At 41.2% G+C, this 16,874-nt stretch overlaps 1 non-coding gene across 1 annotated transcript; it reads left to right on the top strand.

The window, feature by feature from the left end:
• Positions 1-1,971: 1,971 nt before the first annotated feature.
• Positions 1,972-2,078, top strand: LOC144458000 (U6 spliceosomal RNA). Its single transcript, XR_013487564.1, has one exon. It is a non-coding gene; the product is annotated as a U6 spliceosomal RNA (small nuclear RNA).
• Positions 2,079-16,874: the final 14,796 nt, after the last annotated feature.

Below are 16,874 nucleotides of genomic sequence, written 5' to 3'. Positions count from 1 at the left end.
GACTTCCACCTTCTGGGTAGAAGAAGCCTGAAGATGATCCAAATTGTTTGTCCCACGTGGGAAGAAGTTGGAGGCAGGATCAAGTAGCTCTCGGATGGCCAATGTTCCCCCGTCTCCTTTCCTGTACAACCCTGAGAGCTCCTGTAGTGGATGTGGAGAATCCCAAGTTAGGGTGGACCTTTCTATTCAGGGGAGGACTGAGGAGCCTGTTGGTTATGGAGTAGCCAGAGGGAGTTCGCTTTTCCTCTCACTTTCCTCTTAAAGGGAGATTAGCTCAAAGTTCATATCTTCTTAAAGATGGTGGATGACATCTTTTCTTTTTGGGAAACAGCTGAGCTTGGGAAGAAACCAATTCCATTCCTCTACACAGGCAGTACAAATAATTGACTATAATAACAAGGGTAATGAACTCCAAAACTCTTGCTATCCCCTCCCCATGTCATGGCTATGTGCTTTCTTTACAAAAGATTTGTTCCCCAATTGCTTACTATTATTCTTATAATATGAACTTTTTTTCCCCTTTAGGTAAAAGAAAATTCAGCTACTGCCATATCCTTATGTGGTAAATGATGGCACCAGATAAAATGTGGGAAGAGGTTTGGCTCCCTGTAGAGGGACAAGGAACATATCCTCACTTTCTCAGGCTATTGTTATATTGTTGTTTGTCCTTCATCTTCCCCCCCCCCAGCCTCCACCTTGATAATATTTAACTTTTCCAGTTACATGTAAAGATAGTTTTCAACAGTCACTTTTATAAGATTTTAAATTCCAAATTTTTTTTCCCCTCTCTCCTCTCCCACCTCCCCAAGACAGCATGCAATCTGATACAAGCTGTACAGGTACAATCTTATCAGACATATTTCCACATTAATCATGTTGTGAAGGAAGAAGCAGAACGAAAGGGAAAGACCACAAGAAAGAAAAAAAAGAGAGAGAGGAAATAGTATGCTTCGATCTGCATTCAAACTCCACAGTTCTTTCTCTGGATGTGGACAGCAATTTCCATCATGAGTCTTTTGGAGATGTCTTAGATTCTTGTATTGCTGAGAAGAGCTAAGTCTTTCAAAGTTGGCCATTGCACAGTGTTGCTGTTATTGTGTACAATGTTCTCTTGGTTCTGCTCAGCTCACTCAGCATCAGTTCATGTAAGTCCAGGTTTTTCTGAAGTTCGCTTGCTCATCATTTCTTATAGAACAATAGTATTCCATTACAGTCATATACCACAAATTGTTTAGCCATTCCCCAATTGATAGTCATCCCCTCAATTTCCAATTCTTTGGCACCACAAAAAGAGCTGCTATAAATGCTTGGAGAGGACCAGGACATCAGGAAGATGATGCCATGACTTGCAAGCCAGTTGGATTTAAGTGAGGGAGGGCTATGTAAAATCACTAGCTTCACTTTCTCCTCTAGAGCCATCTGGATCCAGTGGCCAGATACCGATCAGGACAATAGAGCCTCCTCAGGATGGAGATGGAGATGGAGAGCCTGTTACTGATCAATCGATTCCCTTTGGAAGTCCCATAAGCAAAAGAAGCATACTGATATCATACCCCTAGACAAACGCAAGTTTTCAAAAACAGGAGTACCTATAAATAGAGAGAGAATGAGATAGCATATAGACAAAGCCGCAGGCTGAGTAGAGATTAATTGTTGAGGAAAAAAACCTTATAAGCCTGAGAGAGATTATGCTACATTTGGAACTCCTACCCCCTTAAACTTTCTACAATAAGGAAAACATTCCTTAAATTCCTTACATTCCCTGTGAGTAAGGAGGGGGGCTGATACCTAGAAGGTGCTCAGTTACCAACCCTGCTTCTCCCGCCTGTCATCCTGTCATCTATATTACGGCTCAGGTACCCCTTAAAAGGATACACACTCCTGTTTAATGCCTTTCATTTCTTAAAAGGGGGAACCTTTCCTTCTTTACTTGATGTAAGTGGGAGGCTCTCTGTAACAAAAATCTTTTGGGTACTTGCTTCAGCAGTACAAATACTAAAATTGGAATGATCCAGCGAAGATTAGCATGGCCCCTGCACAAGGATGACACACAAATTCGTGAAGCGTTCCATGTTTTTTAATGAAAAGAAATTCTGGGGATGGTGGCCTAGCCATTCCAGATCTTAAATTGTATTATAAAACAGCAACCATCAATAGTACTTGGTACTGGCTAAGAAATAGAGTGGTGGATCAGTGGAATAACTTAGGTACACAAGACACAGTAGGCAATGACTATTCTAATCTACTATTTGATAAACCCAAAGGCCCTAACTTCTGGGATAAGACCTCACTATTTGACAAAGACTGCTGAGAAAACTGGAAAAGAGTATGGCAGAAATTAGGTATAGACCAAAATCTTACACCATATACCAAAATAAAGTCAAAATGGGTTCATGATTTAGGCATAAAGGCTGACACTATAACTGGGAGAGCAAGGAATGGTTTACTTCTCAGATTTACAGAGAACAGAATAATTTATTACCGAACAAGAGATAGAGAACATTATGAAATGTGAAATAGATAATTTTGATTAGATTAAATTGAAAAGTTTTTGCACAAAGAAAGCCAATGCAAATAAGATTAGAAGGGAAGCAGAAAGCGGGAAACAATTTTTATAGCCACTGTCTCTGATAAAGGCCTCATTTCTAAAATATATAGAGAACTGAATCAAATTTATAAGAATACAAGTCATTCCCCAATTGATAAATGGTCAAAGGATATGAACAGGCAGTTTTCAGATGAAAAAATTAAAGCTATCTATAGTCATGTGAAAAAATGCTCTAAATCACTATTGATTAGAGAAATGAAAATCAAAACAACTCTGAGATACCATATCACATCTATCAGATTGGCCAACATGACAAAACAAGAAAATGATAAATGTTGGAGAAGATGTGAAAAAGTTGGAACATTAATACATTGTTGGTAGAGTTGTGAACTGATCCAACAATTCTGGAGAGCAGTTTGGAACTGTGCCCAAAGGGGTATGAAAATGTGCATACTCTTTCACCCAGCAACAGCTGTATCCCAAAGAGATCTTAAAAATGGGGAAAGGACCCACATATACAAAAATATTTATAGCAACTCTTTTTGTGGTGGCAAAGAATTGGAAACTGAGGGGATGCCCATCAATTGGGGAATGGCTGAACAAGTTGTGGTGTATGAATGTAATGGAATACTATTGTGCTATAAGAAATGATGAGCAGGCTGACTTCAGAAAAACCTGGAAAGACTTGTATGAACTTATGCTGAATGAAATGAGAAGAACCAGGAGAACATTGTACATAGTAACAGCCACGTTTGTGTGATGACTAACTTTGATATATTTAGCTCTTCTCTGCAATGCAAGGATCTAAGACATCTCCAAAAGTCTCATGATGGAAAATGCTGTCCATATCCAGAGAAAGAACTATAGAGTTTGAATGCAGATTAAAGCATACTATTTGCTTTTTTTTCCCTTCTGTTTTGTTTTGTTTCCTCTTTCTGGTGGTTCTTCTTATTGGTTGTAATTCTTCTTTACAACATGACTAATGTGAAAATATTTTTAATAGGAATGTATATGTCAAACATATATCAGATTGCATGCCATCTTGGGGAGGTAGGTGGGGAGGGAGGAGGAGAAAAATTTAAAACTTGAAACCTTATGGAAGTGATTGTTGAAAACTAAAAATAAATTAATAATTAAAAAAAAAAAAGGTCTTTCGGCCCTGTGAGGTATCGTTATCCTCACTTACAGATGAAGAAACTGAAATTTGACATTAGAGAGATTAACATCTTACCCAGGCTTACACAGCTAATTAGTGTCAGAGGGGGTATTCAAACCCAAGTCTTTATTACTTAACCCAGGTTTTTGAGACTTCAGGTCTATTATATCATGTTTCCTCTCTACCACGGATAGGGTGATGGCCTTGAGTCCGGAAGACTTGGGTTTGAAGCTATGCTGTGTGAGCATGTAATTCCTACCTCATAGCTCAAATGAGAATATTTATATACAGTATTTTGCTGTATAAATGTTAGCTATTATTATCGATCATCCCCTCTCTCTTCTTCAGTCTCTCCCCTATCTACTTGTTACTTTCTCACTATGGACACAAATGGCCAAATGTCTCCCATTTTGAAAAAATTCACTTGGCCCTCCTATTTTTTTTCTCTCTCCTGTTCCCCCCCGCTGCTATCGTTCTATGGCTCTCTTTCTTTTCCCTGCCAAACTCCCCAAAAGAATAGCCTGTCTCAATCATTGCCTTCACGTTTTTACCACACACTTCTCAATTGCTTGCAACTTCTTGCCCCGACATTTCTGTGGAAACTGCTTTCTCAAGGCTGCTGGTGATCTCCCCAGTATTAAAGCTGATGATCTTCGCTCAGGCCTCATCCTCCTTGACTTCTCCATGGTTTTGACACTACCGATCATACCTTTCTCCTGATTATTCTTTTCCTCCCTTGACTTTCTGGACAATACTCTTCCTCTTGTAAGTCTATGCGTTTCCCTTCAGTGTTCTTTGCTGCTTCATCACCTCCCTCTAGTCCCCTAAGCTTGGATATTCCCTGAGCCTCTTTGCCTTAGGCCCTCTTCTCTTTCTCTGTGTTCTCTACCTTGCTGAACTCAAATAAATGCTCCCTTGGGTTCAGCTATCATCCCTATGCAGACAACTCCAAAATCTCTATCGCTAGCTGGAATCTCTCCCCTACACAGCAGTACTATATTGCCAATTGTCTATTGTATATCTCCCCCAAACTATCCTATTAACATCTTAAACTCGGTATGTGAAAAATGAAACTATTTCTCTCATCTTTCCCCCAAACTTCTTCCCCCCTCCCCTCAATGTCTTATTTCTATTGAGGGCACCACCATCCTCCTGGCCATCTGGGTTCCCTACATCGCTCTGGGTTGTTCATCTTAAAATCTGAACAGTGTCTTCACATGTTGCTGTCTCTCTACTTGCTTGGTGATTGCCCTAGTTTAGGCCCTTAGGACCCATAATTTGGATTGTTGTAATTGCCTCTTTCCTAATTGGTTTCCTGTTGCCTCTAGAATCAAACACAAAATCTTCACTGGTGTTTAGGTCCTGCACAGTTTAGCTCCAAACTCATTTTCCAGTTTGACCACAGATGATTCCTCTTACTTACTCTACATTCCAACAAAACTGGACTACTCATTCTTTCCCAAACTTCACATTCCTTTATGTATTCACATACAAGCCAGGAATGCACTCCTTTCTCATCCTGCCTTTCGGAATCTTTATCTTCTTTGAAGGCTCAGCTCAAGTGACCAGTCAATGAAGCCTTCCTCAATTCTACCTTCCATGCCCCTTCCCCTAGCTGCTATTTTTTTCTGATTCTTTTTAAATTACACTGGATTTCTTTCTTTGCATGTATATTTCAAAACCTACCAGCAGAAAGCATGCTCCACAAGGTTAGGGGCTGTTTTCATTTTTGTCTTTGTGTAGCACCTCTGGGCATTGACCATTCATATGGAATCCCCTCAGATAAGCCACAACAAATTCAAGGTCCCCTGTGGGTCTGCAACCATTGGAAATATCCTATCCTTAACAGAGTCATCCCCAAGCCCCCACTAGTGTGTTTACTTTTACTAGTCAGTCAGAGGATACAATTAGTTCAAAGCAAAGGTATTTAATCAAATAGCATAATAAGGTAGATGGCAAGGGAACTTTTCTTAACTAAACCTGGGACACAGTGACCTACAAATACACACCTAAGAAACAAAAGTGGAGAGATGCACTCACAGCTCAAACACACATGTGGAAAAGCAACTCAAGATTTCAATGCTACAGGGTCTCTAATTTCTTCTGGTGGAGTAAAGGTCCCATTGGGCCTGCTACCCATTGGCATGCAGTGTCTAAATGCCAAGCATTTTGACCTTTTTGGGAATGCGGATATGACCTCTAAACTCTGCCAGGAATCTGCTGGCTTAAATGTCTGCTGCTGGACAGTGCTCTGCTGGGGCCATGATTTCTACCAGTCAGGACTCTGATGAGCATAGCATTGAGGAATTTCTCTCTACTTCTAGATTCTGGCATTTGCTAGAGAGCTATGCTAAGGTGCTACCTCTGAACCCAAAGAGGAAAAGGAGTGGGCTTTACTCTTTCTCTTTTACCTTAGAGATCAAGGGTTGAAATTTTTTCTTTTGGGGAGACAGACCTTTCAGTGGCCCAGTAACAGACTGGGTTGGGTGGGGGGAACCTTGGTTGCTTTCTCCCACAGAAAGAGGTTCTATCTTGTGTCCTAGTCTTGGCTTTGATTAATTTTTCCCCTCTAAATGGAGAGTCCTCACCCTAGTCAGCTAGGTAGTACCCATGGCATTAAGATTTTTTTTTTTAGGCAATTGGGTTAAGTGACTTGCCCAGGGTCACGCAGCTAGTAAATGTCAAGTGTTTGGTCTGAGGCCGGATTTGAACTCAGTTACTCCTGACTTCAGTGCTAGTGCTCTATCCACTGTGCCACCTAGCTGCCCCATCAAGATTTTTTTTAACCTCAACTTCCCAAACACCAGGCTGGATCTTTGGCCCAAACTTCTGACTTCTATTTACAAAGTCTTTATAACTCCTGCCTTGATAAGTGGCCCAGTGGATAGAGTGTCAGGCCTGGAGTCAGGAAAACTCATCATCCTGAATTCAAATCCAGCCTCAGACACTTACTAACTGTGTGACCTTAGGTAAGTCACTTAGCCCTGTTTGCCTCAGTTTCCTCATCTGTAAAATGAGCTGGAGAAGGAAATGTTAACCACTGTAGTATCTTAGCTAAGAAAACTCCAAATGGGGTCACAAAGAGTGCGACACAACTGAACAACAAATAGCCTTATGGGGTACCTGTGCCCCAAACCCATTTTGGGAGGACACTGCCAAAGCAACCCTGCAGAATTTACAGTTTTTTTTAGGTCATCTCCCTATCCCATCTCCCTATCCCATCTCCCCCCTCCTTTAGGGAGATTTGAGCAAGCAGAAAAGCTAAGCCCAGAGGGCAAGGTCACAGTCTTCCTTCTGCCTGTCTGCATTCCTGCTTTTATTATGTATATCCAGCAGACAGCCAAGCAGCAAGCTGTCTTTCATGTGTAACTCAGAGCCTACGCTAGTGCTCGGCACAGACTTCCACATTCTTGCACATAGAAAGTGCTTGCTAAATGCGTACTGACTGATTGACTGACTTCCACAATTAGTTAGATCCATCATCTGTCATATGAGTATCCCCTCCGACAGTGCAAATTGTAATTCCACCATGTCTCCTTTTCCTGTGATTCAGGTAAGTTATCTGCATTGGGTCGGCCCAACATACTGGGAGCATCCTTCAAGATCTCCTGACATTATCCAGGTACCAGATGGAACTCTTGGTTTGTTAGTCAGTCAATCAACATTTCAGTAGTGCCTGCTATGTGCCAAGGACCGTGCTAATAAGCACTGGAGATACGGAAGGAAGCAAAAGGGGGCAGCTAGGTGGAGCAGTGGATAGAGCACCAACCCTAGAGTGAGGAGGACCTGAGTTCAAATCCAGCCTTACATAAACTCATTATCTGTGTGACCCTGGGCAAGTCATTTAACCCCACTTGCTTTAAAAGGAAAACAAAGAGGCAAAAGACAGTCCCTGCCCTGGTAGAGCTCACACTCTAATATCGGAGGTGACAACAAGCAAAGAAATATGCACAAACAAGCGATGTACAGGAGCAATAGGAAATAGTGAAGAGAAGGAAGGGACTGAGATTAAGAGGGGTTGGGAAAGACTTCCTGTAGAAGATGGGATTTTATTTGGGGCTGAAAGGAAGCCAGGAGCAGGACGTGAGGATGGTCTATTATTTCTCATTCTTCCTGTGTGACTGGCCTACCTCCTGTGGCAGTCACACATCCTTTTGAGGACATCTTTCACAGTACTTTTGATGTGTAATTCTTCAATTGGTAAAATGCTGCAACCCATTCACACCCACAGGTTGCCCTTTGTCTGGCCCCAAACATTAATTCTGTGCTAATTTGTGATTCACACCCATGTAGCCTCCCTGGAGTAATATTGGTGTTAAAAGAAAGAAATTGTGTTTGGTGTAGGAGACTGGACTTATGGCTTCACTGATATAGGAAGTTCCCTGTTGAGTTGACTTCCTAAATCAATACACAGTAGTACCTTCCGGGCAGTTTATAGTCTCAAGTAGTGCTGTCAAACTCAGACAAACAGGGAACCGCTGATCCACACATGAGGATCTGCACCCAAGCTGCGTATCGACTTAGAAAACTACATCCTACAGTTATGTGTGTTTTATTGTACTTTTGGGTTTTATTAGATATTTCCCAATTACACTTCAGTCTGGTTTAGACTTCACCCTGGAGTGTTGTGGGGGCTGTGTTTTGACACCTCTGGCCTAAAACATTGAGAGGTCTAGTGAATCAGGCAGAGCCACACAGCCAGTATGTGTCAGACAGACTTGAACCCTGGGGAGGGGGTGGGTAGGTAGAGGTGGGAGGGTGATTCCACAGTAGTAGTTATCCACTCTGCTATGCTGCCTCTCTATAACAATTTAGGATTATTAAAAACAAAAAGAAGCTTGAGGTGGAAGTGATCTTTCCCTGCTCTTTTTTTAAATCATTGTCTATTATAGCTTTCCTTTTTGGTTAGCTAGGTGGAGCAGTGGCTAGAGCATTGGGCTTGGGGTCAGGAAGACTCTTTCCTAAGTTCAAATCTGGCCTCAGACACTAGCTAAGTGACCCTAGGCAAGTCACCTAACCCTGTTTGCCTCAGTTTCCTCATCTGTAAAATGAGTTGGAGAAGGAAATGGCAAACCACTCCAGTATCTCTGTCAAGAAAACCCCAAATGGGGTCACGGAGAGTCAGACAGGACTGAAATGACTGAACAACAATGAATATCTTTCCTTTGTCCTTAACGCACTCTGTGTTGTATCAGGCAGTCAGTCAGCAAACATTTATTGAATAAATGAATAAATAAATAAATAGACATATAGATAAATAAAGCATTTGTTAAGTCCATACTGTGTGCAAAACATTGGGGATACAAATATTAAAGCAAGATTCCCTGCTTTCAAGGAGTTTACATTCTAATGGAGGAAACGACATATATGGAAGGTTTTATCTGCAAGTCAGATGGAAAAGTCTTTAATAAGTAGTTATTACATGCCACGCAAAGTGCTAAGTGCTGGACATATAAAGGCAAAAATGTTGTGCTTGTCCACAAAGAGTATTGAAACTTAAAACTACACTGAGATTTTGGGATACCTCGTATAGTACAAATGTAAGGAAACCTCATGGTGCAAATCATACCTTCTCTAAGAGGCCTTTCCAGTCTCTTTCACTATTAGTTCTTTCTCTGTGATAGATTATCTTCTGTTTACGCTGTTTATGTGTGTATACACTATATATAATGTATATTATATGTATATGTGTATATGCCCCCACTCACATAGCAATCAATCCCCTTTTATTAGTTTTTTTTTAAAGGAATTGGGATTAAGTGACTTGCCTAGGGTCACACAGCTAGTAAGTGTCAAGTGTTTAGTCCAAGCCCGGATTTGAACTCAGGTCATCCTGACTTCGGGGCTGGTGCTCTATCCACTGTGCCACCTAGCTGCCCCCTCAATCAACATTTATTAAGCCCTACTATGTGCCAGATGCTGTGCTAAGCACTGGGGATACAAAAAGAGGTAGACAGTTCTTGCCCTCAGAGAGCTTACAGTTGATGGAGGAGGCAAATGCAAACAAATGTACAAAGCAAGCTATATACAAGATAAACAGGAAATAATTAACAGAAGGAAGGCACTGGAATTAAGAGAGAATGTTGGAGAATGTGAGCTCCTTGAGGGCAGTGACCATATTTTTGCCTTTCTTTGTATTCATAGCCCTTTGCACAGTGCTTGGTACATAACAAACTTTTGTTGTTCTTATTATTCAGTAGTAGTTGATTCTTTATGACTCCCTTTGGAGTTTTCTTGGCAAAGATACTAGAGTAGTTTGCTATTTTCTTCTCCAGCTCATTTCGGAGTTGAGGAAACTGAAGCAAACAGAGTTAAGTGACTTGTCCAGGGTCACACATCTAGTGTCTGAGGTTTCATTTGAACTCAGGTCTTCCTGACTCCAAGCGTGCTGCTCTATCCACTGTGCTACCTACTTGACCCAATAATAAACTTAATAGCTGCTTATTGACTGACGGTTAGCAGAAGCCAGGAACAATGAGTGGGTATAGACAAGTGCTTTGAGAAAAAGGAGCAGAGAGAGATCATTTCAGTGGGCTGAATTAGGGACAACGTGATAAAAAAACATGGCACCTGAAGTAGGCTTTAAATAGGCTCAGGGTCACAGCAGGCAGAAAAACACACAGAGAGCAATTTGTTCAGTTTAGCTAGAGAACAGAGTTTGTGAAGAGAAAAGGAGTGATGTAATGCTGGGAAGGTTGGAATCAGTTTGGGGAGGGTCTTACTTACCAAGCTAAGGAATTTGTATTTTTCCTATAGGCAGTGGGAAACTACTGGATTGTTTGAAACAGGAGAGTTAATAGTCCAATTCATGTACCAATTCAGTTCAAGGCACTAGCTAAGTACTGGGGATCGAAAAGCTAAACACACACACACACACACACACACACACACACACACACACACACAGAGTTCCTGTTCTAAAAGAGTTTATAGTCTCCATTGGGAAGGTTTCTTTGGCAGTCCTGGGACTAATGGATTAATGAAGGAAGAGAATGGAAGAGACCTCAGATGGGAGGTGACTGAGGAGAGAGGTGTAGTGGATGGTGTGGTAGACTTAGGAAGAGACCTCAGATGGGAGGTGACTAAGGAGAGAGGTAGAGTGGATGGTGTGGTAGACTTAGGAAGAGACCTCAGATGGGAGGTGACTGAGGAGAGAGGTAGAGTGGATGGTGTGGTAGACTTAGGAAGAGACCTCAGATGGGAGGTGACTGAGGAGAGAGGTGTAGTGGATGGTGTGGTAGACTTAGGAAGACCCTGAGTGAGTCTAAGTCCCAACCCTGGCACTTGCTGGCTCTGTGAGCATGGATGGAAGTCATTTCGTGTCTTCCAACCTCATTGCCCAGCCATCATGTGAGGATAATTATACCCACAGTGCTTCCCTCCCAGCCTCATTGCAAGGATTAAGTGAGACAATATTTGAGAAGTGCAGTATAAATTTTAAAAGCATTACATAAATGTCAGTCATTATTATTATTACAATAGACTGAGCAAGGGGTAATAAAGGCTGGAATGAAGGTGGAAGCAGCATGAGTGGGAAGGTAGTGACATACAGGAGAGTTTTTATAGAAGGAGATCAATAGGACTTTGCTACTCATTGAATGTAGGAGGTCAGGGAGAAAGAAGAACCAAAGTGACTCTGAAGGTTGAAGCCTGGGTGAATGGCGGTGGCCTTGACAGAAGTAGGGAAGTTGGAAAAGAGCAAGTTTTCCCAGAGAGATGATGAATTCAGGTCACATGAGTTAGTAGTGGCAGAGCTACTAGAAACCAGGTTTCCAGATCACCTGTCAAGTAACAACAAAAGCTAGCATTTATGTAGTGTTTTAAGGTTTGCAAAACGCTTTACAAATATTATCTCATTTGACCTTTATTATCATCTCCATTTTATAGATGAGGAAAACTGAGGCAAATGGAGATTAAGTAACTTGCCCAGGGCCATAGAACTAGTGTCTGAGGTCAAATTGCAATGCAGCTCTTCCTAAATCTAAGTTCAGTGTTCTATCTTTTTGTTGTTCGGTCATTTCAGTTGTGCACGACTCTTCGTGACCCCATTTGGGGTTTTCTTGGCAAAGATACTCTAGTGGTTTGCTATTTCCTTCCCTAGCTCATTTTACAGATGAAGAACCGAGGCAAAGAGGGTTAAGTGACTCAGCCAGGGTCACACAGCTAGTTAGTGTCTGAGGCCAGATTTGAGCTCAGGAAGATGAGTCTTCCAGATTCTAAGCCCACCTAGCTGCTCCAAATACTCTATCCATGTTACCAGTAAACTGACTGTATCAATGTCAAACTTATCTATGTGATCCTGGGTAACTAATTTCTACTCTTTGGGTCTCATTTTTTTCCTGTATAAAACGGAGCTAATCATAGTTGCTTCATAGGCAATAGTATACTGGTAAATGTTTAATAACCAGAACTACCAAAAAACCCGGCTAAAACACACACACGGCAGACTTTTAAGTTAAACTGCATTATTAACATTTTCTCCATCACTTTCTTACATCTAGACAATCAACAAAAGAATAAATCAAGGCCTGATTTGTAGCTTTTTGCCTATTTTCTAAATGTAAATGCTGACACTGAAAATTTAGCAATTGGCTCTCACTCGAGCCAGTTCAAGCTGGCTGAAGCACATCCCTGACTGGCAGCCAGGTGGTAAAAATGGATAGAATTCTGGGTGTGGTAGAATGGATAGAATTTTGGACTTGGATTCAGTCAATAACTATTTATTAACTGACGACCATGGGCCAGGCACTGTGCTAAGCACTGAGGATACAAAAGAAGGCAAAAGGCAGTCCCTGCATTCAAGGGCCTCGAAAATCCAGTGGAAGAGACACATGCAAAGAACTGTCAACAAACAAGTTATAGAGAGAATCAGCAGAAGGAAGGTTCTATAATTAAGAGTCATCGAGAAAGGCGTCCTTTGGAAGGTGAGATTTTTAGCTGCACTTCCAAGGAAGCCAGGGAACCAAGGAGGAAGAGTATTCCAGGCATGATGATGTACAACTGGAGAAAATTGTCCAGGGCTAAGAGATAGAGAATCTTGCTATAAGAACAGCAAAGAGGGGAGTGTCTCTAGATGGAAGAGTAATAGGAGAGGAATGAAGAGGAACAGGGAAGGCGTAAGAAGACTGGAAAGGAATGCCTGTGGGGGGGGGAGGTGGGTTATAAAGAGCTTTGATGTGACTCTGGGCAAGTCACTTAACCCTAATTGCCTCACCAAAAAGAAAAAAAAAAGAGCTTTGAAAGCCAATCAGAGGATTTTATTCTTGATCTTGGAGATTCCTGGGAATCACTGGAATTATTGAGTTGGGAGTGGGGTTGACATGGTCAGAGCTAAGCTTTAGGAAAATCACTTTAGTGACTGAGTGGAAGATGAACTGGAGTAGGGACAGATTTGTGCCAGACGGACCAACTAGTAGATTATTGAAATAGTCTAGGAATGAAAAGATGACAGCCTGTTCCAGGGTGGCAGTAGCAGTATCAGAGGAAAGAAGGGGGAGTATTTGAGAAATATTTCAAATGTAAAATCAATGGGCCTTGGCAACATATCAGATATGGGGGATGAGATAGATTGAGCAGTTGAGGATGACACACAGGTTGCAAGCCTAGGTAGCTAGAAGGATGCTCTAAACAGAAATAAGAAGTTTGAGAGGGGGAGATTTTTGTTGTTGTTGTTGTTCCTCACAATAGCCCTTTATTTTATTTTTTAAATTTTTAATTAATTAATTAATTTTTAGTTTTCAACATTCACTTCCATAAGCTTTTAAGTTTTAAATTTTCTCCCCCTCCCCAAGATGGCATGCAATCTGATATACACTCTACATATATATTCATGTTAAACATATTTTCACATGAGTCATGTAGTCATGTATTAGAACCAATGGGAAGAACCACAAGAAAGAAGAAACAAAACAAAATAACAAAAAGAAAAAAAGATCAAATATATGCTTCCATCTGCATTCAGACTCCATAGTTCTTTCTCTGGCTGTGGATAGCATTTTCCATCATGAGTCTTTTGGAGTTATCTTAGATCCTTGCATTGCTGAGAAGAGCAAGTCTATGAAAGTCAGTCATCAAACAATGTGGCTGTATCTGTGTACAATGTTTTTCAGGTTCTGCTCACTTCACTCAGCATCAGTTCATATAAATCTTTCCAGGTTTTTCTGAAGTCAGCCTGCTCATCCTTTCTTATAGCACAATAGTATTCTATTACATTCATATACCACAACTTGTTCAGCCATTCCCCAATTGATGGGCATCCCCATAACTTCCAATTCTTTGCCACCACAAAAAGAGCTGCTATAAATATTTTTGTACATGTGGGTCCTTTTCCCATTTGTATGATCTCTTTGGGATACAGCCCTAGAAGTACTATTGCTGAGTCAAAGGGTATGCACAGTTTTACAGTCCTTTAGGCATAGTTCCAAATTTCTCTCCAGAATGGTTGGATCATTTCACAACTCCACCAATAATGCATTAGTGTCCCAATTTTCCCACATTTTCTCCAACATTTATCATTTTCCTGTCTTGTCTCCTGCTGGGTGTGATGTGGAATCTCAGAGTCATTTTGATTTGCATTTCTCTAATCAATAGGGATTTAGAGGATCTTTTTCATATGACTACAGATTGCTTTAATTTCTTCATCTGAAAACTGCCTATTAGTATCCTTTGACAATCCTCAATTTGAAACAATCCTCAATTCTTTGATGACTGAATGGGGATTGATGACTGAATGACTGAAGGGAAGATTTTTGAGAGAAAGGATAATGAGTCCAGTTTTGGATAAGTTGAGTTTCAGATTAAATGTCCTATCATGTCACCCCCTGCCCCCAACCCCCACCCTCACCCAGTAAACTTCAGTGGCTTCCTATTGCCTTCAGATCAAACACAAAATACTTTGTTTGGCAACCAAAGTTCTTTATAACCTAGCCCTCTCCCGCCTTTCTGGGCTTCTTCCCCAACACTGTTTGATCCCATGCTCTTTGATCCCATGACACTGGTCTCCAGGCTGTTCCATGAACAAGACATTCCATCTCTCAGCTCTGGACATTTTCTCTGGCTGTCCCCTCATACCATGCTCTCCCTCTTCGAGTCCTTGAAGTCTCAACTAAAATACCACCTTCTACAGGAAGTTTTCCCTAACTCCTCTTAATTCTAGTGCCTTTACTCTGTTAATATTTCCTTTTTGTCCTGTATATAGCTTGCTTCGCATATATTTGTTTGCATGTTGTCTCACCTATTAGATTTCAAGCTCCTTGATCTTGAAGGCAGGGATTGTCTTTTGCCTCTGTTTGTATCCCAAATGCTCAGCATGGTACCTGGCATATAGTAAGCACTTAACAAATTTTTATTGATTGATTGATCGTTGAACATCCAGTTTGAGATGTCTGAAAGGCAGTTGGAGATGTAAGACTGGAGATCAGCCGAGAGTAGAAGTATCTACTTATACTTATTTAGTAAGTATATAATTTTATAAGATTTAGTGTCTAAGACATTTAACCTCTCTGTACCTCAGTTTCCTCATTTATAATGGAGGGATAATAGTAGTACCTACTTCGTAGTAATAGATGAGACCATGCGAAGTGTTTTGAAAACCTTAAAGTGCTAACTACTATCATGTAAGAAAAGCACTTTATAAACCTTAGAGCCCTATGGAAATGTGTATTATTGCCTCTGTTGCTCCTTGCCTTTAACTCTTAGCTCCTAGAGCACCTAATACAACGTCCTCATACACAGAGGTTCTCTTAAAACATAGATTTAGAGCTTTAAGAGACTTTGCAGATCACCTAGTCTAACACTCTCATTTTACAGATGAGGAAACAGGCCCAGAGAGTTGAGGTTATTTGACTGAGGTCGCCCAAATGGTGACAAAGGGCAGAGCTGGGATTCAAACCCAGTTCCTCTGATTCCAGGGCCAGCGCTCTGGCCCACTCCACCTCCCTGCCTCCAATGATTTAAATAAATTAGAAACAAGTGAAGGTAAGCAGTGATTAGGTTTGCGGCAGAAATAATGAGGACTTTGTTGCTCTCTCAGCTTCCCTGTCCTTGTCAATGGGGCACTGCCATTTCCCCACCATGTACCTTGGGCTTTAAAACGTGGAGCCATTTCATCCCATTCCTTCAACAAATATTCTGTAAAAGATACATAGTGTAAAACATCACACATGGTGGGCAAGTCATTTATCCTCTCTGGAGGCGTTTTGACTGTTCTTTTTCTGTTGCTTTTGCCAATTCCTTAGCCTCTTCTTGGCTCATTAAATATTCATGTCCCTTGATGTTCTTTCCTTGGCTCTTTTCTCTTTACTCTGCCCTCCACATCCCATGATCTCATCCATTCCCTTGGCATCAATTAGCAAATTATCACCACTATGCAGGGGGCTCTCACATCCGTATCTCTATCCAGAACCCTCCCCAGAACTCTAGTCCTATATTTCCAGCTGCCTTGCTAAATGTCTCCCCTGGGAGGTCCTGCCAGCATTACATCCAAACTGACTATTCATCTTCCCTGATGACATCTCTCCCTCTAACTTCCTTGTTTCTGTTTATGGCAAGCTCATAACTTCGAAGTCATCTTTGACCTCCCCCTCCCCCAAATTTAATCAGTTGCCACTCCCTTGATTCAACTTCAGCAAGAACATTTTCTCCCTCTGTCATGACATAGTTCTTTGTTTTTCATCTCTCTAGCAGGCTTATTGTGTTATATCCATGTTATTGTGTATTATGTGATATTGTGTTATCTGTCTATGGCGTATCCCATAAGTTCCACGAAGACAGGGACTTTATCTTACCTGAATTTTTTGTATCTCCCTCAGAACCTAATATAGATTATTGCCTCTTTTCCTCCTCCCCTTTAATTCTTAGCTCCTGGAGCACCCAAGGCCATGTCTTTACACACAGAGGCTCTCTTAAATCATGTATTTGGAGCTGGAAGAGAGATTACAGGTCAACAAGTCTAACATTCTCATTTTACAGATGAGGAAACAGGACTGAGGTTGTTTTCCCGACATCACCCAAATGATGACCAATAGCAAAGCTGGAATTCAAATCCATCTCCACTGATTCCAGGGCCAGTATTCTTGTCCACTGTACCACCCTGCTTCCAATGCTCTCTCTGTACACATTCATTATATGCTTAATAAATGTTTGTTTCATTTGAACTTGAATATATCTTGT

The sequence above is a fragment of the Phascolarctos cinereus genome, unplaced genomic scaffold (assembly GCF_003287225.1).
Source record: "Phascolarctos cinereus isolate Bilbo 61053 unplaced genomic scaffold, phaCin_HiC Scaffold_5;HRSCAF=322, whole genome shotgun sequence".
NCBI classification, from domain to species: domain Eukaryota; kingdom Metazoa; phylum Chordata; class Mammalia; order Diprotodontia; family Phascolarctidae; genus Phascolarctos; species Phascolarctos cinereus.
The sequence above is the reverse complement of the archived record's forward strand: the minus strand, read 5'-3'. Positions and strand labels throughout refer to the sequence as shown.